Below are 24,621 nucleotides of genomic sequence, written 5' to 3'. Positions count from 1 at the left end.
CTGCCCAAATGAATCAATCACTTTTTTTTTAAATATGTCATTGTGCCACATTGGAACAGTCCCAGTGTGACAGTAGAGGTATTTCTTTTGTCCCTCCCCCCCCCACTCTACACTGAAGATGCTCATGTTTCAGTTTTGCGAGCGGTGGTTGTTTTGGATTTGAAACAGAAAGTCGACTCTCAGCCTCTCTGCCCTGGCGCTGAGCAGGATGGGGGAAATCCCGCAGCATATGTTCTACATAGCTGAGATCACACACAATACATGCTTTATAACCGCACGGCAATTTACACGTCTTCAACATGTGAAGGCAGCTCTACACCCCCCCCCCACCAGTCTGGGATTGTGTTGCTGTTGAATGCAGACCCCTGTCTCACAAATGGACGGTTGATGCTTGGAAAATTCAAATGCTGGAATCAGCTTGTTGGAAATTATAGATTTTTATTTTGTATTTTTTTATAATTTATTTATGTTGAATATTGCACAGTTGCTCTTTATAAGCATCTGCAGATTTTTATGAGGAAGGCTGAACACTTAAGGCTAAGTGTGTGTGCACGTATACACACATACACCACAAGACACCTGAAATTATAGTTAATGCTACAAAATGTGTGTCTTGTACTTTTTGTCATATCTCCAACTTTGCTCCGGTATGTTTTTTTCACTATTGTGTATAAAACGGTTGTTTCTACAATTTCCCACAATATTTATGGGGCATCTGATAAACGCCATCCCTTAAAATTATTGAATAAAAACATAGTTATCATCTGTAAAAAAGATGCTAACACTATGCCAATATCACTTCATATTATGTGATTGCTCTGTTCATGAAACCCCTGAACAGATGTTTCAAATATGTACTATTTATTTGTACGTCACATGTAGCCTACATTTCTCAGCTAAAGAATAATGCGAATATGAAGGAAGCAATGTTCTGCTTTTAGTGTAATTTTAGCAAACGTGACACCTCGTCAGATTTGTGACCTTTGTGCAGTTTATGAGCAAATTGGTTTGGGGCAGATCATAAAAGTTTTATGAACTTCCCCAACACAGGTGGCGTTCACACGGGCAGGCAGAGCGTCCACCGGCGAGCCGAGGTGCTCTGCTCTGTTCGTCCGCCTGTTGACTTGAGACAGAAACACAGAGGATGCAGCTCACACCTCTCGCAAGATATGCCAGCTTTTACTTTGCATCATGGATTTTAATGCAAAAATTGTTTTCCAGTGCAGAAGCATTAATTCATCTGCTGAACTTTAGGATAAAAAATATTGAGAGAAAGGTTTTATTTTCAAACTTAAGCAAAATTAACATCCTGCTTTAATCTCTGAATGTTACTTAAATCACTTGATTTAAAACTTGATTTGAATGTTTCTGCTGTGAGGTACACACTGAATTAAGCAAAAAAAACTAAAATTTGAAAAAAGTAATTTATGTCAGTGCATGTTCATGTGTGACATAGTGTGTATGTGCCGGGGAATGAGTGTGTGAGAAAGAGATGAGACGGGGAGAATAGAGGGTGTGTATGTGTGTGCTTGTGTGTGTGTGTGTGTGTGTGTGTGTGCGTGTGTGTGCATGGTTAACCTGTGGTTTAGAGTCACAGCCTCTCCCTCTTAGCCATTGACAGAGCTCAGCTGGTCCGATGGCCTTGTTGACCGCTCTGTTTTTTTCCAGCACACACACATACACATACACATACACACACACACACACACACACACACACACACACACACACACACACACACACACACACACACACACACACTGATCCTTTCACAGGCTCCAGTAGCACCGCTCACTGGACTCCCTTCGGTTCTCTCACGTGCGTTCAGATGGCACAGGGGCCGCTGCCTATCAGCCATGGGACCCACCGTTGGCAGAAAAAGACTTTTAATAATAAATTTGAATTCGGTCCAAGAATCATCGCTGTAATTACTGTGCACATGTATCATGTTGTGGAGACTTGCTGTCTGATGTGGACATAAATAGAGCGTCGAAAGGTTTGGCTTCAGAGCTTTAGATGTGTTTAGGTTAAAAGTCATATTTTGTGATGACAGGTGAGGCACATAGGAAATGGTGTAAACAATCTTTATGTTTTATTTTTTTATTTTTTCTGAAGCGCAGAAGTGACAAAAGAGCATTTTCTAGCAGAGTCAAGGTGTTTGGGAAGATTTCTCGGTGCGTTTGGAAGTTTCTGCCACTCTTCTAACTGTTATTACAGAGCTACAGCACATTTCTGCATTGCTAATGTCCTAGAAGTATTAATTCACTTTGATATGCTAATTAGAGAGCATTATGCAAGAAATGAGATTAAGTGGCAGCATGAAGTCATTTGCCTGTCACTAAATTGAGTGTTTTTAGCAGGAGGTTTTTTTTCTTCTTCTTGGTTTTGCATTTAGATAAGCTAAATGTGAGATTGGGTTGGCAAGTGGTGTTCTTTGTCCTTCAGTGTGAGATGCTGTTTCTTTTTGGTACATACATACATAAAACTGGCAATTAAAATGTTTTATTCTCGCACGTCTCTAAGTGTTTCGGGACAAAGGAGACGTTCAGACACCCTGTGTTTCTTTTACCTGCAGAAGACAATGAGCGAGCGTGGTCTGTGTTTGCAGATGACTTTTTGCAGTTCTCTCTGTGCTGGGTTTGTTTTATCCCGCCGACTTCTCCCTTGTCTTGCTCTCATGCTCGGGAGTGAGGCTCCCAGCAGCCGCAGCAGCGGCAGCGGCAAGAATAACAAAGGTGAAAGATTACCTCCATATGGTATTTCTGACCAGGAAAAGAGAGGTTCTGTAGCAGGACTCGTCTCTGATGTGAGGTTTAATCAATAGAAAGAGATTACAGAAAACTATTACAGGCTAAATCACAGAGTGCCACGGAGAGGCTTAGCCCTCTCCACAGCTCTCTCAGCTGCATGGCGCTTCTTTTGGCCGCGTATTGACTTGTTGTTTTCCTGACCTTTGACTCGTCAGGTCCAGAAAGGGGGGGGGGTGGTCTGGAGAGGTAGGGGAGGGAGAAAGAGAGAGAAAAGAGAGAGTGTGGTGGATGCAGACTGATAAATGCTCCGGTGCAGTGTTTAAAGCACTGGATTAGGGAGGGACTACACGCTGCACAGCCGGAGCCGGTGTCGCCGTGTTTGATTTGGCTCTTGGAGACCGCCAGGCCATGCTTCCAAGTATGTGCATCGGTTTGGCCTCTGCTAAATGTAATGATCAGCCAGGAAAGACTGTTTTAACTAAATACAGTTCAGGATGAGGCTGTAATTAACCACATGCAAGGCTGACTAAAAGCATTACCTGGAGTAAATAGAGTTAGGACTGAGGAGGTAAGCATTTCTGAAATCTACAGGGAACATTAATTTCAATGTTCCCTGACAAAGTTAATGAGCCCTCTCATTCCAATAGGGTTATAATTATTAATATGAATGTATTATTATTATTATTATTATTATGAAAGCAGATGCAACTAAAATCCTTCTTATAATGCAGAAAACACAAATATATATCATGAGACTGTATCTTTTTAACCTTATAGGTTTTCTTTGTGCTGCAAAACCTCCATTAAAAAACACAACAGAGAACAGAAAGCTATTCAGCAGCAGAGACAATTGACTTTGGCTGCTTTTTGTTTCACAGAGCCCCAGTGAAGCGGCTGCAGTGACTAGATAGTGTTGTGCCGAAATGGCTCGGGCACAGCTGGGTTCCTGGCTGCCTCAAAGGCAGGGCCACTACAGAGCTTCCTCCTCTGAAGCATGGGGGGGACCGGGGGAAGACGTGGTTATTATCTAAGTAGCTCCCAAACACCCTCCCGTTTCCTCATCAGCAGAGATGAAACGAAAAAAAGAGAGGCAGACAAAGAGGAGAAGGGGGTAAAAAAAACAAAGGCTTTACATATCAGTTTCATTTGGCAGGGTAACTGCTTTTGTGCTGTGCAGATAGATGCCTGTGCACCAGTGGTGCCTGGTATCTGCACGTACGGCTCCTCAAATCTGTTATTTTTTTATTTTTTTTGCACGATGATTCAGTGCTGTCCCTCCATCTGCACACACGAGCACCCATCTTGCACACGTCTCTCTCACCCCCCCCCCCTTCCACCGCTCCAAGCGCTTTCTGCGGGCTCCTGCGCGATCAACAGCTCATAATTGTTTTTTGCACATACGTTATGCAAATGAGTCTTTATGGCAACTGGCATAACAATTAGCATCCTCCAACAATATTTTAGTAGGTTAATTGCGAAATTTCTGAATTGTACATCTGAGTTGTTAATTAGGCATGACAGAGGTGGTGAAATAGTTATCTTCAGGCGGTGGCAGCCAGCAGTGGCTGCTTTGGATGCAAACAGGAAGGATTGATTGAAATGAGTTTACAGCAGTAGGAACGTGGCTGTTGGAGACACTTTGCGTTGCCCTTTCTCTTCTTGTGGCATCTGTTTGTTTCATTGGCTGGATGTGAAATTATAAACCTGCAGCAGGGAGACGAGGCTGTAGTTCAAGTGATGACCTGAGACGCTGAGTAGAGATGTGGCTGAGCAGAGATTTTTTTTTTAAATGAGCTCTTGTCGAAACTATATAAGACCTTTGACCTCAGACAGAGTTAAACCAGCCTTTACTTTTTTTTTTTTTTAGTTTTAACTGCTTTGAAAGAGCCTGATGCCAAAAGCATGCATCTTATTAATTTTACTTTTTTTCACATTTTAGATTCCATCAGACAATTTTACAAAGTCAGATTTTTGGTAGCATAAAATATATATTTTTTCTTATATTTAAACAATCCAACAAGCTGTAGTAATATACATGTTTTCTTATATTAATTTAATTATGTATTCCTCAAAATGAATATTATTTAATTATTATTACGAGTTTTTTTTATGGCACTTTTGAACTACTCTCTCAACTCTCACCTCTTTAAAAACACACTTCACGTGAACTTGTTGGTCCGTCTCCTGTGTCGAGACGTTTCGTCACCGTGTCACCCGGTGGCTGCAGTGCGTCGGACTCCATGGAGCCAGTTATTAGTGTAAAAAGGGTTACAGTGAATGAGTGGTGCAAAGCAAGTCCTCTCTCAGTAATGACTCTGCTATTTATAGGTCTCTATTTCATTAGCTCTAGTGTTTCAGGGAAGAGTTTTCCTCATGGGACAATAGACACCGCGATGTTCATTTACTCTGTACACATTACATGTGGACAAGTAAATGACCCATCATTTGTGAGGGCAACAGCACTGAGAACACTCCTGCTACAGCCACTGCTTTACCATTGGCTCATGTAACCTTTACTTTATTTAAACTCTTTCAAAGACAAAGTGTGTGTGTGTGTGAGTGTGTGTGTGTGGCGTTTCTCCGACAGGTGATGGATTTCTGTAGATAACACGTTGAAGGAATTAGAGGCAGACGTCAGTAGATGTACACACTTTAAAGCTCACTAATATTTTGACACTTCAGCCGTCTGTAGCTTGTTTTGCGACGTAAACTGAATAAAACATCGTTGTCACCTTTTCTTTTTCTTTTCTTTACACCCGATTGTTTTCAGAAAAGCAGAAAAAAACCCGGAGCTCTTTTCATCATTTGCAAGCCAGAAAATAAAGTCCCCTCTTCCCATTGTTCCACGTGCTATTGTTCCACATTTCCTACATTAGAATGATGTATTGAAGGCAGAAATGGGAAAAAGACTGCAATGCAATGAAATTTTAATCAGCGTCTTCTGCCGCTTTAATAAGGCAAATAATTCTTATTGGCTGCTGTGTTAAGATTTCTAATATTTAATTCATAACAAGCCTTGCATTATTCTGCTTTAGCCCGAAGACAAGCTCCACTCTGCTGTTGGCAAAAGGCAGAAAAAAGACATAAAGGGAGGTGCAGACAGAGCGATTTTCTTATCAGCTGTGGCATAATACCATCGCATTGTTTTGATACTGCCTGTGAGTTTAAATCTGTATTTAAAATAATTTCAAATAATTGCGTTAATGGAGCTAATGACAGACTTGAAACTGCTTTTTTTGGTAATTTTGTCGTGAGTCAGTGTGGCCATTCACTAAGCACACACTCTTTATTTTCTTAAGTCCTTGAAGTTCATTTTTGTGTCTGAAGTAATGGAAAGATGGCGAGGGGCCAGCAGCTAGATGCTGGCTCATGTTACACTGAAACTGCGGGCCCTGTTTTCGTCTCTCGGTGAAATGGCTTAATTGGTGTCAGAGCCCCAGGGATAAAGGCCTCTTGCTCTGAAACGCAGCCACACAGGCCCTGTCTTCCCTCAAACCGGGAGGACCGGCCGGCGTCTGCTGGTGAATGAGGACTAAGCCGTGGCATAACAATACCAAATGATGTTTGGGATGACAGAAATTAATATGCGCTTGCTCCCAGAAAGCCGTGATTAATGACGGCGAGCAGGGGAATGCTGTCCCTCCTTTTCGCTCCTCTTTTGATCAGGATTGAAAAGCAAAAAAAGCAAAAATTGCTGGTTTCTCCCTATCTTTAGAAAGTGGAGGTCATCCAGAGTACATTACTGCTATTCTTCTCTCGCTCTTTCCTCAAGCAGGAGGCCGGGACGGACTGAGAGCCCGTAATGAATTTTGGAATGATTCACTAACATTGTGAGTCTGTGTATTGTCCCGTGGCGTGAGGCTCAAAGCGACACGTACCTGTTTACCTTTGCAGAGACACTCGCCCACTGCACCGGGACTCTAACTCTCCTAAATAATAGTCTGAACATCACAATGATACAGTTACAGATATATTTTTAAATAACCTGTGAGGAGTATTTGAAGTGACTATTTGTACTAAAACCAACTCTAACTGATTTTACGGTGGTGTCCCCTGTTCACATGAAATTGAACACACAACCATTGATTTCTGAGGCGAACGTGTGAACAAAATGGTGGTGTGCTGTAGCCATGATAATGATCTGTATGTGTTGTGTCCTAGGAGGAGACACATGAATATTTAATTGTGTCTGCTAAGAGAGATCCCCCCCGACCCTTCTGTTCATACCTTACTTTCTCTAATGTGCCTCCACCCTCCCAGGTACTTCCTCCTTAAGTAATGGAGAATTAAAGCGCACATTAAAATGATATAAATTGCAACGTAAGGGCTTTCTAAGGACATTTGTCTCCTCACAACGCAGTTTGAAAATTCAAATGGCAAGTTTTGACAACGGGACATTCTGCTGACACGGTGTATTTGCCTCACGTTGGCTCCTCAAATAAGCATTTCCTCTGTCAGGGTGATTGATATGTATTAAGCGTGCACTTTTTACATCACAGTGCTCTGGAAGATGGTGTGGCTGCAAGGATATGAGTTTGAAACAGTGAATGAGCTCCCCTCATATTGATCTATTTGTGTTGCCGGAGTGGCAGGTGCTGTACGAAGAGTGTGTCAGCTTTGATTGTTTGTGTCAGTGATCCGAGCCGACACTGAGCTCTCTTACTGTTCGTCACCGCACTTGCTTCCTCTTGATGAATGGCAGCACACTGCACGGATCCTCCAAAAAACTCGTGTCTGCATGTGCTGTCTCGCAGAGCCTGTGAATCAGCATTGGTCTTCACCGATTCTTTATTTATCACTCATGTAAACGTTGATTTAAAAAAAAAAAAAAAGGCAAAACTGGGGGACATCCCCAAAGTGTCCCGAGGGCTGTTATAGGGACTTCCAATCAAATGATGTAAGAGCTTTACGTGCGAATTGTGAACATCAGCTGTTGAGGGACCGGAGGTGTGGTTCCTCTCCTTCTCTAAATATTCAAGATTAGTTTCTAACCTGTGTGGGTATGCGTGTGTGTGTGTGTCTGTGCGAGCGCGTTGTGTGATGGCAGGCCCCGCGAGGTTGTGCGGTGAAGGTGAGGTGCGTGATGCTCGGAGCCTCAGTAAGTATGCAGAGCACGGCGGGCCTCTCGCGGGCGCTGAAGGAGAGCATGGAGTGGCAGAGTTAATTTATTTAATGACTGAGCGTCTTATATCTCCCCAGCCCTGATTAGAATCCATGCTTGATGAGGGAAGCGATACCGGGGTGTGCACTGCCCCTAGGCCCGCGCACGTACCTTCATGGTTTTCTTTCCCCTGCAACCCCCCCTACCCACAGGGTTTTGCCCAAGATAAAAAGAAAGAAAGAAAGGAAGAAAGGAAGAAATTTCCCACTTCTGTCTGTTGCAATATTTTGTGATTGTGTCTCTACGTGGGATCATTTTGTTGCACATGACAGGAAATGCAGCTCTGAGGCTGATTAAATGTGTGCATATGTGTGTGTGTGTGTGTGTGTGTTCGTGTGTTCGTGTGTGTGTGTGTGTGTGTGTTCATGTGTGTGTGTGTGTGTGTGCGCGCTCCGTGATAAAGACAAAGTGCTGTGGAGCTCTATGAACGTGGGAAAGCCAAACAGAGTGTGTCACTTTGGCAGCACGGGCTGTCAGCATTGGGGAGCTGCACTTGTAAAAACCATGACCTTCCTCTTTGCCAGCATGTCTCTTGCAGAGCCAAAGCGCTGCCCTGTAGATCTGGGCTGGCTGTGGGAGGGAATACAAACACAGAGAGAGAGAGAGGGAGAGAGAGAGAGAGAGAGAGAGAGGGAGGGAGAGAGAGAGAGAGAGGACAGACAGTGAAAAAAAAACGTGAAGAACCATAATTGTGAAGGGGTGGTGGATGGTGTGTGGGGGGGGGGGGTGGTGTGGTGGCGGTGCGGTTGAAGTAATGAAATACTTCTTGGAGCTATCATGACTGAGAAGGTGAGGGGAGGGAAAAGCGAGAGGACCCGGCGACGGGGGAGAAAATACTCCGAGGCTTCTAACATTTCCATGAGCCATCATCAGTAATGCCGCAGCCGCCTCACAAACCAGAAATTATTTCTTCAGGCGTCGCTGTCAAGTGTTATTCAAATAACACCAGCCTCACATTTGAATAACAGCCGACATTTTGAATTAATTAATCAGACAAGATAGTCTGGGCCTTTTCTCATTAGTCTACAGGTCAGGCTGGGGAAGATATATGCGCTGGTGATGATATACTTGTCCTTAATAGTGATTTATGGAGATTTTGGATTGTACTCGATTTGTCAAAGGGCCCCAGCAGCAGAGAAATGGGACTGTGCATATTTCATTACCTAATCTTTGATATGTTCCCCCGATGCTAAAAGATACAGTTGTTTAGATGCAGAGGAAGCTCTTTTTACATGCACTCTCTGAAGAGGTGCACGCACACACACACACACACACACACACACACACAGGGACACGCACCCGCACACACACACGGACACATTTAATCTCGTCTCTTAGACCTCTCCCATTTTACTTTTCCTATGCAATTAAGCGAGGGCTGTAAATTATAACTGTGTCGTACTTTAATTATCATGGTGTAAAAATAGAGTTCCTGTCTTTGAGAGGATTTCATTAACTTACTCAATATTCCATGTCAGCTCGGAGGATCAGGCTGCAGCGAGGTTGGTGTTTAATATGCTCTGAATCCAGTGGGTTATTTACTGAGATGTTAAATACATAAGGTTGAAAAGTGGAAGAAAAAATAAAGTAGGTTCATATTTAAACACAGAATATAATTTTTGACAGCTGCATTTGTAGATTCACGTCAGTGTAACCTGTTTACTGGCTGGTGTGACATTGTATTTGGGGCTCGTGCCGGTTGGTGTGTGTGTGTGTGTGGCCACGAAGGTGTAAATGAAAATATATATTTTCAAAAGGATAACTAGTGCGAACAATGTGGTGTCACCTGCCTTATTGGGTGTTGAATTAAATGAACAAATTCAGTTTACCAACACTCTATACCTATTTTTACATACACAGGTTTTAATTATCCAGAGTAGACATGCAGCACATGCAGTATGCATTTGTGATTTTGTGCGAGACCATATCTGTGTGTGTGTGTGTGTGTGTGTGCGTGCGTGTCAGGAAGCTGCGAGCTGTTGCCATTCCAGTGAGCAGCCCACACAAAATGCACCAACACCAGTGTGACAAAACATTCAAATAAATTGCTGTCAGGCTGCCGAAACACCAAGTGCAGCGATTTTTATCTGACATGTGGAAGACCCAGACATGCAGTCCTGACAAGTAACGCCAGAGCACCTGTGAGAGACGGGCGATAACATCAGGATGTGCCTGATCCCCGGCATAACAATACCTATCATTACTTGATATTATTACTCTTCTTTAAGAGCGAGCTGGAGATGGAAAGATACGGGCCCCTGTGTGTGTTGGCCTTTTTTTTTTCTTTTCAAGTCTGGATAATAAATGATGTTAGGCCATTGTTTAGATGCACTTAATATTTACAGTTAAGTTGAATTATGCAGTCTGATGGCATAACAACAAGTACTTAACTGGCATTCACATCCATGCACAATTGTTTATGGCTCAGAGAAAACTGCCATGTTTTTTTTTTTTTTTTTTATTCATCCAAGGTTAGGACATTTATTTATTGTAGTCCAGTTTCATTATTCACTGGTGTAGTGTTTGGAGAACACATTCCAATGCAAAATAATATTCAAAGACATGCATTTGAATTTTTTTAATTAAAGAATTTCTCATTTGTAATTTTTTTTCCCTGTACATTACACTGTTTAATTAGGTTAAATTAATTGTTTTTCTCCGCAGTTAAAATAGAATTTAGTTGAAAATCAATGCACCTGCTGACACTGACTGACTTTGTGTGACTGTTGCGAGCAGCACACGAGCAAAGATAAATACTGAGGAAGCCTCGGCTGCTTCACTTATTATCATTGAGTCTGCAGAATTGACTCAGTAATTCTTAAATCCAATTGAGAACATTAAAAAATGCTTTTTAGAAACTACGAGACAAAGGACTCACTGTGGAACGCGCCATCCATTCTCCACAGTATTGTTATTTTCTCCCTTATAGGTTACTAATGAGGAATCGGCCCTCATTATGATTTTTAGGATGAGAGAGGAAAGCTTTTAATTAATGATATGTAAATGGTTCTGAATTGATTATGTTAGAATATCAAGAGAGATGGGTAGAAGCTGTGGTGTAATATATTTTAATTAAGAATTAATTAAAAATGATGGCAATTTTATAGAGGCTCACTGAAAATAGAAGAATTTATTCTCTGTCACAAGTAAATCAGCCCTTGATTAAATAAACAGACACATGCTGTATTAATTGAAGAGTTATATTTATACTTTGCCAGGAAGAATTATCTTGATTATTAAAAAAAAAAAAAAAAAAAGAAGATCAGTGCGGTATGTCAGTGGTCGACCACAAGCTGGGTTCTCTGGGGTTAATGGTGATTTATCTCATTCCTAATTCATGAGATCCTCCTGGTCTGTGTTAGGCGGATCAATAAAGCTGTGTTTCCTTTTTGAATTCGGCGTCTGCTATTAGATTTGCGGTGTGCAACACAATTATAAGTAAGACATGAATGCGTGTTTTTATCACTTGTGGCAAGCGAATGTGCGCCGCCCCCCCCCCCCCCGAAAAGATATCAATCTGTTTATGAGGTAAAAAAGATTTGTGTGAAAAAGATGAGTTGTGACGAGACGCGGACCCCTAGTTAACCTTTTTAATTGCTATCTGCTTTCTTTCATTCATTCTCCAGGGCGGAGGGAAACACAAGGCGTTAGCTGCATTAACGGCGGGCGCCACTATTAAAGGGAAAGAGGTCTTTGTTTTCTGCTAACAGTGGCATGCATGCTCTGTGCTAAACTCCGCGATCAATGGCAGAGAGAGAGAGGCTGCTATCACAGCACTCGGAGCAGGCGTAGCTCAGAGGGGGGGGGGGGGGGGGGAGGAGGGAAGGGGGGTCCCTGGTGGTTCATTTTGATTGGAGCGCAGAGTTTTGTGTTGAAAGGCGAGGGAGAGACAGGCTGTTGGAAGCAAATCCCCGCGGATCAGTTAGAGCTTTGCAACAAAAACACCTTGATATTCCTGGGAACATTTGCTTAGTAAAAAAAAGGATGAATTTAAATAAACGGGCAATGAGAGAAAGAAATGATCTAAAGCTCTCCTGAAGGTCTGTGTGTTCAGAGGAAGCCGGTGGATCTCAGGCCTAGAATTAATTTAGGAGCCGCGTTTCAAAGGCTGCAGTTTGAAAAAAAAAAGGGGGAAATAAGCGTAACTGGATTTTGTCGATATGTCGTCGCACATTCCTGAAGAGCCTTTATTTAAAAATGAAAAAGAGATACATGTTAAGAGATTGTTGTGAGGACGACGACAGTAAGGGGCTGACTCTGTGGCAGCGGTGAGGCTTTATGAGCTCACCAATCTGTTATGGGCGGCAGGGAGGATGTGCTGCTTGAGCGAGAGGGAGTGTTGAATGGGTTATTAGTCTGATTCCCCCCCCACACCAGGTCACATGTAAAGGCTTAGACACATCATGAAGAGTCACATGTACGCACACGTCTAACATCTGCACACACACACACACACACACACACACACTAATATACACATGACGTGCAGTGGGGGACACGCATTCATGAAATCATACATGGGGCGCAGACGTGTGCATGCATGCATATACACAGTGCATGCACTCCGATGGCTGGCGGAGCATCTTCTTTTTGACACCTGCAACTAGTTGCAATACATCACTGTCAGGATCCATTTCTCCACCTATCCGCATTTGCACGTTAGTTATCCGCGGAGGCCTTCGTCAAAAAAGTTGAGCAGTCTTGACACCAGCGTCCCGGTGGGAACAAGAGAGAGGTGAGGTTGTGCTGCGGCGGCGGGTGTCATCAGCGAGCTACACCCTCTGCACCCAACAGCCATCCCAATGACAAGGGAACAGAGACCTGATGGTTCAACGCACAAATACTACGCCACGGTTAATTTTTGTAATTGACACCTGACGTGAACTTCTGTAAATATCTTGTTTAGCTGCTGCCCTTTATCTCGAGTCACACGGAATACTGCGCGCATTGTATTTATGAATCGGATGCCAGGGAATGACATAATGAAAAGCCATGCAGGCTGAGAGTTTATTTAGTTTAGGGCCTCTCGTAGTGAATGTATGTGCTTGTGTAATTGACAGCGAGTGGGGCTGTTGTGGAGGAAGTGAGGGCATGGCGCCTCCTGTGCAGAGCTCGCTGCCGGGAGACGGAGGAGAGTCTGCCAGTGGCACCGCCAGTGGCGAGCACCGACAGCTACCGGCCACGACAGAGAGGAGGTGGAGAGTAGTGGTGGAGGGTTGGGAGTGGAGGGTGGAGGGGGGGGGGGGTCAGCGTCTGAACTGGCTGATGGGAGCCAGAACATGAAACAATGCCGGGGGAACGTCTGGTGGGTTCGCTGCACAGAATTACAAGCGAGGGAGCAGGCCTGCTGAGGCAATTACAGCTTAATGGGGTCATTTGGAAGGCAATTGCCAGGGGTTAATGTAGTATGGAGAGATGAGGTGAGATTGAAGTGAAATTTTTGGCTAGAAAATGTGTTCAAATGAAAAGCGAGCAGGCAGACAAGTCGCGCGGCTGATGGTTGTGGGAGGTTGGGGGGGAACTGGGATGCCCGGGCTCGCGCTGCCACACAGAGAGACGCTTGGCCTGGCGGCTCACGTGCGTGTGCACCGGTGCGGCCCAACGTGCACGTCCGCACAGGTGCTTTCCTTCCTCGGCTTCCTCCTGGTGTCTCCTTACTGCTCCGACCGGGAACAAGCGCTCCACTGTTTCACTTTGCTACAAGGCAGACGTGTAGATGTGGTTTTCTCTGTGTCCACTATAACCTGTGATTAGGGTTGCAAAATTCCGGGAATATTCAAAGTTTGAAACTTTCCATGGGAATTAATGGGAATTAACGGGAATAAACTGGAAATGTTGTGGGTAATTTATACTAACTGTATTTACCTTGTCATATACAGACATAAATATAAACATTTTGTTGTGTCATAGGCTGATTTGAGCCCTGAGGAAACTTTGGGCACTTGACTATATGCTTCTGCATCGTTGTGTCATTCTTAACATAGGTCTTTGCACAGTATTTTCAAATGTACACAGCCTTTCCTTCTACATTGGATGGGGTGAAATGTCTCCACACATGAGATAGTGCACGTGGCATTGTTCTGTAGAATAAGATGAGAAAAAAGTTTGTAAAAAAACACTAATGCAATGCCAGAGATATAAATAGTTAGCCAAACATTTGGAATCGTCTGTAAACTAGTTTTACAATTGATGGATAAATGAATGTTTTTATTGCTCAGCGCTTCATTTGCGTATTTTTTTTCAGGAAAGTTTCCAGAAATTTACCGGAAACTTTCCGCCCCTTTGCAACCCTACCTGTGATATAATTTTTCTTTATCAGACCTCCCCGACCCCCGGGGACACAATATATATATAAAGTATCACAAGTTGTCTTGCTGAGAGAGATGTGTCAGAGAAACCACAGCCGGCACCTTAGAGAATGAGGATAAAAAGAATCATTATGCGCTGCTACGTTAGCCAGTTCATTACCTTAATTGCCCAACATAATCCGGTGTTGGAAGGGTGCACTGGAGCTTTGGGAAGGAGGCTTTGCCAGGACCTCCTCGCCCGGGTCTCATCGCCCTGATCCCCCCTGATCTGTAGCAAGAGGACCAGTCGTGCTAACGGTAAACTTTGATCAAAGCCAAACTTATTTAAGGTCAGCCATGTGAGATCCCCTGGGAGCGGCCGTGTGCGCTGAAGCACACCGCGATACAGGAAGTGGTACAGCACCGTGCCTTGCTGCTGCTGCTGCCTGTGACCGCGCTGGATCACTGGACAGCAATAGCATTATCATCAGCCCTTTCAAGTCTTCAGCATTTAGACGCGATTATGCTCAACAGTGGAACTCAAGCATCACGTGCGGGTGGTGGAGATTCCTTCAGAGTGTGGTTTCTCTCTCTCTCTCTCTCTCTCTCTCTGACCCGTCTCTGTCTTTCTCTCTCACCCTCCCTCTCTCGCTTTCTGTCATCTCTGTGAAGTCTATTCCTCCCCTCTCCTCCCCTTCCCCTCTACACAGGGTTTTGGCCAAGAGCCGGCCACTTCACTGAGGCAGATTTTTTCCCAGGCTCCCCAAAGGCTATTTTACAGGATTCCCATTAGGTCTTTAGCCATTACCAATGTTCCAAATCATTTACAGAAGAATCTATTTACTTTATGTGGTAATGGATTCATTTGACATGGCTTGCTCTGTAGAAACTCAACATTTAACACACACTTTCCCCCGGTTAAATCCTTTACTGTATTTTCTACGTTCTGTTTATTTTTATCTGTTGCAGCAGCGGTTGTCTCGGTTTTTTTTTTGCCTCCAAATGGTCCTGACACTGTGCACTCCGTTACAGTGCATTGCACAATGGAGAGGTGCCGGAGCATTGTGTCAATGCTGCAGGAAAAACAAGTATGATGCAACTCTGTTGTCATTTCAGAGTGACAAATAGACAGTGGCACACCATCAGAAAGGGGGGAGAGAGAGGAGTGGTGTCGCTGACAAACGGCTGTGACCTTTGGGGTCCTTTTGGCCTCCAGAGTGCAAGGCACATACAGTGTTTACCTCAGGTCAGCATCAGCGTGAACATGCTGCTCCCCCCCCCTCCGGAGAGGAGCCCATCCTGTTGCACTCATCACATTTGAATTGTCAAAATCAATATTCAGTCAGAAAAAAAACGTTAGTAAAGCTGGATGCGTTTGTCTGGCGTACGATATGAAAGGGAGGTGCAGAGCGTGTATGTCATTTTACATTTTAAAATACTATTAGTGGGCCATGCTAAATCATGCTTAATGCAGAAACGCTCCATAAAGCAAAGCCTTTACAAAAGAGAAGCACAGCTCTTGGAACTACTGAGCGCCTCTCCTTCCTCGATTCCATGTCACCAAAGCATCCCATCAAAGCCTGCCTCCTTCCTGTTGTAAGGTAGAAAAAAAAAAAAAATCAATGCCGCAATCTTTTCTTTTTGCCTCCTCCAATCCGTAATTGAAATGGAAAATCAAATGAACGGCAAGCAGATAATTGTTTTATCAATATTCCCTGCCTGCCCTACAAGGGTCAGTGCAGAATGATCATGAGTCGGGGATATGACGAGGACAAAATGTGAAATTGAACAGCTAGGAGGCAATAAATCAGCCCTGACAACTAAGAGTGACCAGCATGTAGCTGCAGCAGGCAGCGCTCCCTTCAGAATTTGTCCTAAAGCTGTCTACACTAAATGGAGGGAATATTCATCTCATTATTGTTGCACTTAATATTGCTATCAAATATTATTCTTAGAGTCCAGACGGGAAGTCAAGGTCACTGGTGCTATTATTGTTGTCATTGTTAGTGTGTGATATTGAGAGTATAATAGAGGGCACAGCCATATGGTCTGCAAAGCTTATGAGGAGGCGAAGAATACATTTAGTCATTTGTTAGAGTTGAGGAAAGAAGTGGTTTGTGGTTTGGTTCCCTTTTGGCATGTCCATGACTATTACTGCTGCTTATAAATAGCTATTTAAGGTTGAACGCAAAGAAGGAAAACAGCCAACAGTAGCATTACCATCTTCATCATCATCATCAGTAGAACCCTTTTCTGACCAATGACAGATAGCGTGTAGAGTTGTTAGGTTTCACTGTCAAACCGTCTGCTGTATGGTTTGTTTGTTGCCACAGAATACAAATGAAGAGATTCAGATAGAGGAGAAAAATAATAGATAACAGGTATTAAAATGTCCTGCTGAGCTTTGATAATCATAGACTTAAATGTTACAGCTATTTGTCTGGAGATAGAGGTTTTAGACTGTAATGCAGGGCAACAACTCAACACAAAAATTGGGAATAAATCACTTGATTTATTTCTCAATTATTTATTTATAACACACCACAATGACATTGAAAGCATATCTTAGGGTTTAAAATGAATTTGTTATCATGTATACCTCGTCTTGTAGGCACATATTAGTGAAGGCTAATGTATTAACCGATAATAAATTATAATATGATAAAGCACTTATATGAAATATATCTCTGTTGTCAGTTGACAAATATTCTACATTACCAACCGTTTATATTGGTCCTGCATTGTTTAAAACCACATTTTATTGTGTTGTAAAACATTTTCTAATTGTTTGTATGCTGCTTATAAATGATAAATGAAGGATGTGTAAGTATTACTGTCCAAACTCCAAAAATATTCTATTTACTAAGATATAAAAGACAGCAGAGTTCACAAGCTACACTGAAGTAATGAGTTAAATAATTAATTGAAATTTTTCCTCTTTAACTTTCTGTCAATCAACTTATTCATCATTAACTAATGGTTTCGGCTCTGCTATAATGCACGCCGGCCTATTTTTGCCTCTCCTATTATAGTGTATGTCTTTAAATAAACCCATCATGTCAGCTTTCCAAGTGTTGCAAAAACTGCAGATAAAACAGTTGCCAGAAAATCGACATCCTAAATCATGTGACGTCCCTTCCCATCTGGCTCATCCAGTTGCAAGGCATTGACAAAAATATGAAATTGATTTGGTTGAAGGGTGTTAAAGAGCCGACAGGAGAATGTCACAAACAATGAATGGTCACAGCTTGGAGGAAAATCAATGACAGAGGTTGAAGCCAGTCTGGAGTGCTACTTGGCAGCGTTACACTCTGCTCCTGAAAAAGAGCCGTCTCCTGGCCGTGGTTGTCTGATCAAAAGGAAAAACTTGATGGGTCTAATGAAGGAGGCCACCGATAAAAACTGACACCGCGAACACAGACATTGTTTGACTTCAATGCAGGTGGCAGCCGAATGTTTGAGAGGCGCTAGTAATTTCTGCTGTGCGACGAATTTCGATATCTGCACTTCATATATATATGCAGGATTGCAATGCAGAATCGCTTGTAGGGCAAAGCGGGTCACCTTGCGCTTTATGTGTATGCTAATATACACAAACGTTTCTATTGTTTACTGTACAATCTTACAGTTGGCAGATATGTAACTGGATGAAGTCAACAGGTGAGAAACAAATGTCGGTATTTTGAGGTGGAGTGAGCGTAGACTCTGATCATTGGAAGAAGAAGAAGAAGAAAAAAAAGCATTGGCACACTGTCTTTCAAGTGGACAAAGTGATGAAAATCCCCCCTACTTTGTTGGGATTGCAGTTGTAAGCTTTGCACCATATGCTACTTTCCTCTTTAGCTGGGATTATGCCATCATTATTGCTGATAAAAGCTGTTTACTGCCTTGGCTACAAATCGATGCTCGGGGCGCTCTGAAACTGGCATTCCCTCTCCAGAAGAATTCATTCCATGCCAGCTGCTCAGGATTCAGCCCCCCTTTGTTTTAGATTTCACAGTTTTTGTGATGTTTATTTTCTATTTGGTTTCGTGCACCCCACCCCACCCCGCCGACCCACCACCCCTCGCACCCCCCTCCCTCACGCATGAGGCTTTTTTTTTTTTTTCACCCTGCATTAGCATATGTTTGCAACAATTTGACATTTACATTTGATTTACTTACAGCAGATTGAAGGTGTCTGAAACGTGCTCGCACAACACTCCTGGTGCTCCGGCGCTAGTTAACGCAGCAGAGACCGGTGCAATGTACGAATAATAAGGCCTGTTTTCAGGGGATGTTTTCAGTTGCGTGGAGGCTTTGGATTCCGAGCAACATCCGAAAGGCTGCCTCCCTCACAGTGCTACCAATCAATGGCATAATCAGTCAATGCAGATTCAGCCCGACAGCCGTGTTAAGATAACAACTGGTTCTCATGACTATAGCGGCCCCAATGACCTTGTGTGCCTCAAATTAATAATGTAAAATCAACACCAGACAACCACCCCCCTGGTTCCCATGCAGACAATGATGAACTACCTTTTCGCCTTACCATCACAGGCCGCTCAGACGAAGTCATGTTTCAAAGCATGGACCATAACGTCACTTTTTTTCCTCTTTTTTTTTCAACTTAGGCTCCACGTCCCTTAAATAATGTCTCTCACTCTTCCTCTACAGCTCCCCAGTACCCAGGGAAATCATACTGATCAATATTTCTCATTTTAGAGCAACTGCAGCAAACATTCAAACAGGATTTACTGCAGCCCTCTGGAAGACCATAATCAAGCTATAATTTAGATCCAATGAACAAAGAATTCTGCTGATAACATATGGAAAGTGTATTTATTTTTCGCTTATCTATGTATCTATCTATTTATTTTCCGTTTACTTTCTTTTTCATCATCGCTGTGTGTTTCTGTTCATGAATTTGCCTGCATGCATTCATAATGTCTTCACAGGGCATAAATCAGAACACGCTATCTCAGTACTTCTTTATATTGGTCAAGGGCCATTGAGCAAAACAGCTTAATGTGCCCTTAACCATCTCAGTCATGGCAGGAAGTGGAAAGACTGCTGACTGGCTGACACCGGGGTCGGCACCCTCTGCAGTGTGTTTATTGTTTCATCCTAAAAAGTGTCTGAATTTCTGGAAAAACACACAAGATTAACAGTTTAACAATTGTCGAAGACTTAAAAACAGAACGGACTGGAATAAGACATTCTATTTGATACTTTGTTTCACAGAATAATTTAGGTTCAATATGAGTTGCTAGCCTCATGGAAATAGTCAACTTTGTGACAAGAGGACAAAATTAAATTTGTAGCCTTTTTATCATACCAAAGGCTAAAGCTAATGTTAGCATTGTAAAAAGTACAAGGAAATATATAGGTTTTTACTAAATTCAACTATTTAACCTTAAATGACAGTTTACAACAAGACAAATCTTAGTTTTCAGCCTTTTGTACCAAAAGCAAGCTAACCGGAGAAACAGTCAACAATACAAGGCTAGTCTTTTACTGCCCGACCATCTTACAGCTTGAAATGTTGACACATCTTATCGCGAACAAAGCAACTTCAAAAAGAGAAAACATAGCGATGGATGAAATGTTTATCTGGTCCTCTAATGCCAAGGTTTTGGCAGCTGATATTCCTTTAATACCTCCTGGGTATTGTGCAGCAGCTCCTCATTTATACATGACTGGCACACAACCTCCAGCTTAACCCCATGGAAGGAGCGCTCCCAAAGGTCCCAGTGGTTTGTCAAGCTCAGGCAGGATGTTTAGGACTGAGTGGAGCTGAGGAAGATCCATAATGAACACACAGAAACAATGTGAAACTGAAGATGGCTGCGTTAAGGTGGTGTACGGCGGGCGGCAACTTTTTCTTCAGTCAATAGTTTTGCTGAATGCTGAACTCTGTGCAAACAAACATGGCCGCTGTGCGTAACCCATTTCACGACTGGATTGGAGTACAAGACGTTTGGGTTTGACTTCTGATCTCAGTTTGAACTCCGGTTACTGGGCGCTCGGAGTTCAGTGTTGTTGTTCCCGTGGCAGGTGGTGACGGAGCATGTGTGGTCTCCATCACAGGTGTGTGCAATTAGCCTGACAGCTAGTCCTGGATGACCATGAAATAAGACCCACCACCGTTTATGGGACTGTGCGTGTGCACGTCAAGGTGTTTGGCTGTTATGTGCACATACTTGTCACCAGCGAATATAAACTCCTGTACCGCCATAAGATCCTTAAACAAAGCACCGTGCGGCGCAGCAGGGTAAGATGCTGTTGTACAGAACACGTGCCGACTGTCTGGGTCTTGTCGCGAGGTCGGAGAATCTGTGTGTCATTTATTCAGCCTTCATAATGGGGAACGGACTTGGAAGAGAAGAGAGGGTAATGTATTGGAAAATATCCCTTTCAGCACCTCCGCATTACTTGTCATAGGTCAGGCTCAAAACGTAGCTTGATACAGTTATTAACTCTAATCCGGGCATAAACACAAATCCTCAAGCACCAGCCCAATTAATAATTTGCATAATTAACATGCATTTTAAATAGAGGCTGGTCGTGTCGTTGCCAAAGCAGGGATGGGGGTAATTAGGGCTAACGGAGCAGCGCCTAGGGCCCTTACCCGCGGACGTGCGGCGGTTGTTTCCAGGGAAAGGATTGACAACAGCAAGACAAGCTCCCTCGGCTTAGAGTGAAACCCCCTTTGACAGAATTAATAGTTGACAAACTGCTCCTAAAGCCCTGGCATTGTTTCTGTCAGTTGTTTGGTTTGATGTCACTGTTAGACATTATAAATCAATAGTGTCAGGATTTAGTAATGTTTATAGCCAGCCATGGTTTATTATTTCATGTGACTGTCATGGAGAAATCGTATTTATCATAGCTGTCTATAAATTACTGCAGACAGACTGTTGGTTTACCCAAACCCACTCTGCTCTTGCAGGGCCCATTCCGACGTCCACTTACATATTTAGAGTAATTTATTTTCTCAGCCGTAGGCCCACATTAACCCCTCTCTTTCCCACACTCCTCGGAGACTTATTGTGGCTTGATTGCTGTGCCTCCGCTGACACATTAACACATCAAAAAAGCTGATCAAAGCTCGTTCAGAACTGCTTGTCGGCTCTATTTCAAGACTCGACGTATTTTATCTGTGCATTTGTTTTCAAAGGGTCTCGGGGAAAACATGACAAGATTGACAGCAGCTTCTTTTCACGATTGTACGATATATGTGGTCAGCGGCTTGTCTTTCTCGGGCGATTATGTAAAGTCGGCTCGTTTCGAATCAACTAATTGTTAAGTGCTTGAATAAAAAAAGTCCGCTCCCGCTTAATCAGTGTCACACTCTTACGTGACAAACACATAACGCATCCATTCCACCTCCCGTCTTTCAATACAACAAAAACGGTCTTAACCTTTGCGTCAGTGCCACGCTCATCAAAAACAATTAGAATCATCAGCTTTAATGAGATGATTGATTAGTCGGCTCTTGCAGCATCGTGTCAACACAGAGCAAGAGCAGAATCGCTGTATTCAGTGATTGATGCAAAAGTAACATTACTTACATTAACACATGGATTGGTCTCGTTCACCCTCTCCATCATGATGGATGCGTAACAATGAGACACTATTGACCAATGGGCTTTATGTATCAGCAGTCACCATTCAGGTGCATTGATGAGTCTCGTTCTTATTTCTTAAATTCAAATAAGCATCAGCACATCTGATGTGTATTCTGTGCTGGTGATGTGTTGTGTTTAACTGTTTTTAGTGTCTTATCTGAGGTTGTGTAAGGATTTCGGTGAAAACTAAAAAAGAGAGAAGGGAGCGTAACCTGAACTGAAGCGGTGATATTGATCAGCTGTGCCATCGACTATAAGGTCCACTATCAGCAGGGAGGTCATTAGTTACTCCTGTGTGCTAATTCATCCCTGGGTTGAGGCGTATCCGTTAGAATGCTAATTCACTACTATGATTTGACAGCTGGGGTAAAGAAAGGGGCAAGCAGGCTGCTGCAAAGAGAGGAGGGGAGGGGCGGTGGCTCAGTGGCCCGGCCCTGTGTTTGGGTAAAGAGGAGGACTTCAGTGCATGGAATGTGCACAGAGAAAAAAGGGGTGCGGAGCTGACCCCTGCTGTCTTTGCCCCCTAGCAGTAATGATGTAAAAGAAAGATGACATTTGGTGTCCACATTTAACTTGCATTTGCAGTCCACTTGAGGGGTCCAGTCTGCGTGACCTACCTTGATTAAGCCCGAGGCTGCCTTGGACTGTACCCTTTAGACTGAAACAAAAAGTGGAAGCTCACAGGAGAAAGCTGAGCCTGTATAATTGGGCCAAGTAGAGCTGCAGGAGGCAGCCGGGCTTCGCTTTGCCTTTTGTATATTCATGACCCCCCCGACTTGATTGATGGAAGGATAGCATTTGGTGACACTGTCATTTGCAAGTTGAAAAGGTAGTGCAGTGGCTGGAGCGGCGCCGTGGCTGTGCCTTAGAAGGGGGCATCGAGAGGAGGCTCATTTCTATGCTGATGATATCCAGCCCCCTCTCATTTTCTTTGTCTCCGCTAGAAGGACATCTGCTGACAACACAGAGTTTAGAAAGAATCAAGTCGGAAATGAAAAGGAGGGAGAGGAACATACATCTGTGTGTTTGCATGTGAAAAGCACATGGGCGAACTGCGATTTTAATCAGCGCAAAAGTTTGCTGTTTGATATCTGCATAAATGGGCCTCACATTTCAGGGAAATGCAGCATTTTGAGGCAGATGGCTTAAGAACCATGTTATATCGTAATGGGAAAACTCGCCGACTGGTTTTGATGTTGGGGCTTTGAAGTCATGCTTTAACATAATCTGATCAATCAACAATTTAAAACAGGTATTGATTTTGACGGATTAAATCATATCTCATTGGTATATTTTTTAATCTAAACATTCAATACAGTATAATACATCACCCATACCTCCATGAAAACACCAGACATATTTTATTTTATGCATCTACACTTTTAAGATTCATGAAAATTTATGAATGTAGATTTTATCCTATTATTTCATTAAAATGTTATATTTTTAAGACCTTAACAACAGGAATACCCAAATGGTAAAATACATATCACTAGACATGGACCACTATAAAGACTTTCTTATGCTTTCAAGAACAGCATCGTGTTTCTTGCCTTTAACCACAGGGCTGAGGCTCAACAACCTTTATGCACAAGCAATAATTCATCTTAGTTTTACAGTGCGAGGACCTGCAAGCCTCTTGCAATTTCCTACCATGAATATAAGGTTTTACAATTTTTATACTGCAATTTTTATTGTTGTTGAAGTCGGAAGATACAGTGTTTTCTTCCCTGTTCTTAGTCCTGATTGTGTCATAATCTTAAGATATCTGCGTTTCGAAAGCATCCCCCCAGTCGTTGATTATTTTATTCTCAGCTTTTCCTGTCAGCGCTGGTACACAATCAATTTACATTTCATTGCATTCAAATGGGAATACTGGAGGGCCGGGGTGCAATGGAACTGCACAGTACACATAAAATAGGCGAACCATCACATTCCTTTTCTGCAGATTGTTAAGAATAAGTAATACTGCACACTCAAAAACAATATCAAAAATTAAAATGCAGTGCAAAAAATATCCTATAAATGACATATACTATTCTAATTATGAATGTATTACTGATATGAATGAGGTAGCTGCAGGTATCATGCTTTGGCAAATCAGTTGCCGACTTGGTCTTGATCTTGAAAATAGTGACATTTGACATCCAAAGGTAAATGAGACTCTCAAAGCCAAACCAGGCCCAGATGTCGGAAGCTGTCCAGAGCTGTTTCAGAGCACCGTGCTTTGAAAGTGTAAAGACGAGAAGAGGGCTGCTGACAGAAATATCAGTGTCCCGGAGACACTTGTGCTATTCCCTCAGCACTGCAACCCACACTTATCAGAGCCACAATTTATAGCACCGGTGTGAAGTGTTCGCCTGCAACTCCCATCTTTGTATTTACACCAATTAGCACATAAAGTCTAATTACCGGGATCAAGGCAGCCAGGAGTCCATAAATGCAAAGCGACACGGAGAACACAAGTCAGCTGACAGAGAGGGAAGGTGACAATAAATAGGGAAGTATCAATTAGACATCAACGAGGCGACGGTGCATGTGCGTGCTGGGAGGTGTCGCGCAGAGGGAGGTGGGGGTGTGAAGTGTGTGTGTGGGGGGGGGGCAGAGGGGTCCACAGAAAGTTTTTGCAGGCTGTGGGGTCCCATAACTCACACGCTGACACACGGCGCGCTGACACATTGACTATACAACACGTTTACATATTAACACCACGGCACAAACGGGTACTTCTCCTGTGTCTCGGTGAAGAGCAGCGTTTATCACAGCACCGCGCTGCTCCAAAGGTAACAATTAACACGTACTAATTTGAGGGC

The 24,621-nt window shown here is 43.1% G+C and overlaps 1 protein-coding gene across 1 annotated transcript in view; it reads left to right on the top strand.

Moving 5' to 3' along the window:
- The window catches only part of pbx3b (pre-B-cell leukemia homeobox 3b), a 58,470-nt gene that overhangs the window by 1,711 nt on the left and 32,138 nt on the right, over positions 1-24,621 (top strand). The gene's annotated exons all lie outside the window — the stretch shown is intronic.

This window comes from Limanda limanda, chromosome 5 (assembly GCF_963576545.1).
Source record: "Limanda limanda chromosome 5, fLimLim1.1, whole genome shotgun sequence".
Lineage (NCBI taxonomy): Eukaryota > Metazoa > Chordata > Actinopteri > Pleuronectiformes > Pleuronectidae > Limanda > Limanda limanda.
The sequence above is the reverse complement of the archived record's forward strand: the minus strand, read 5'-3'. Positions and strand labels throughout refer to the sequence as shown.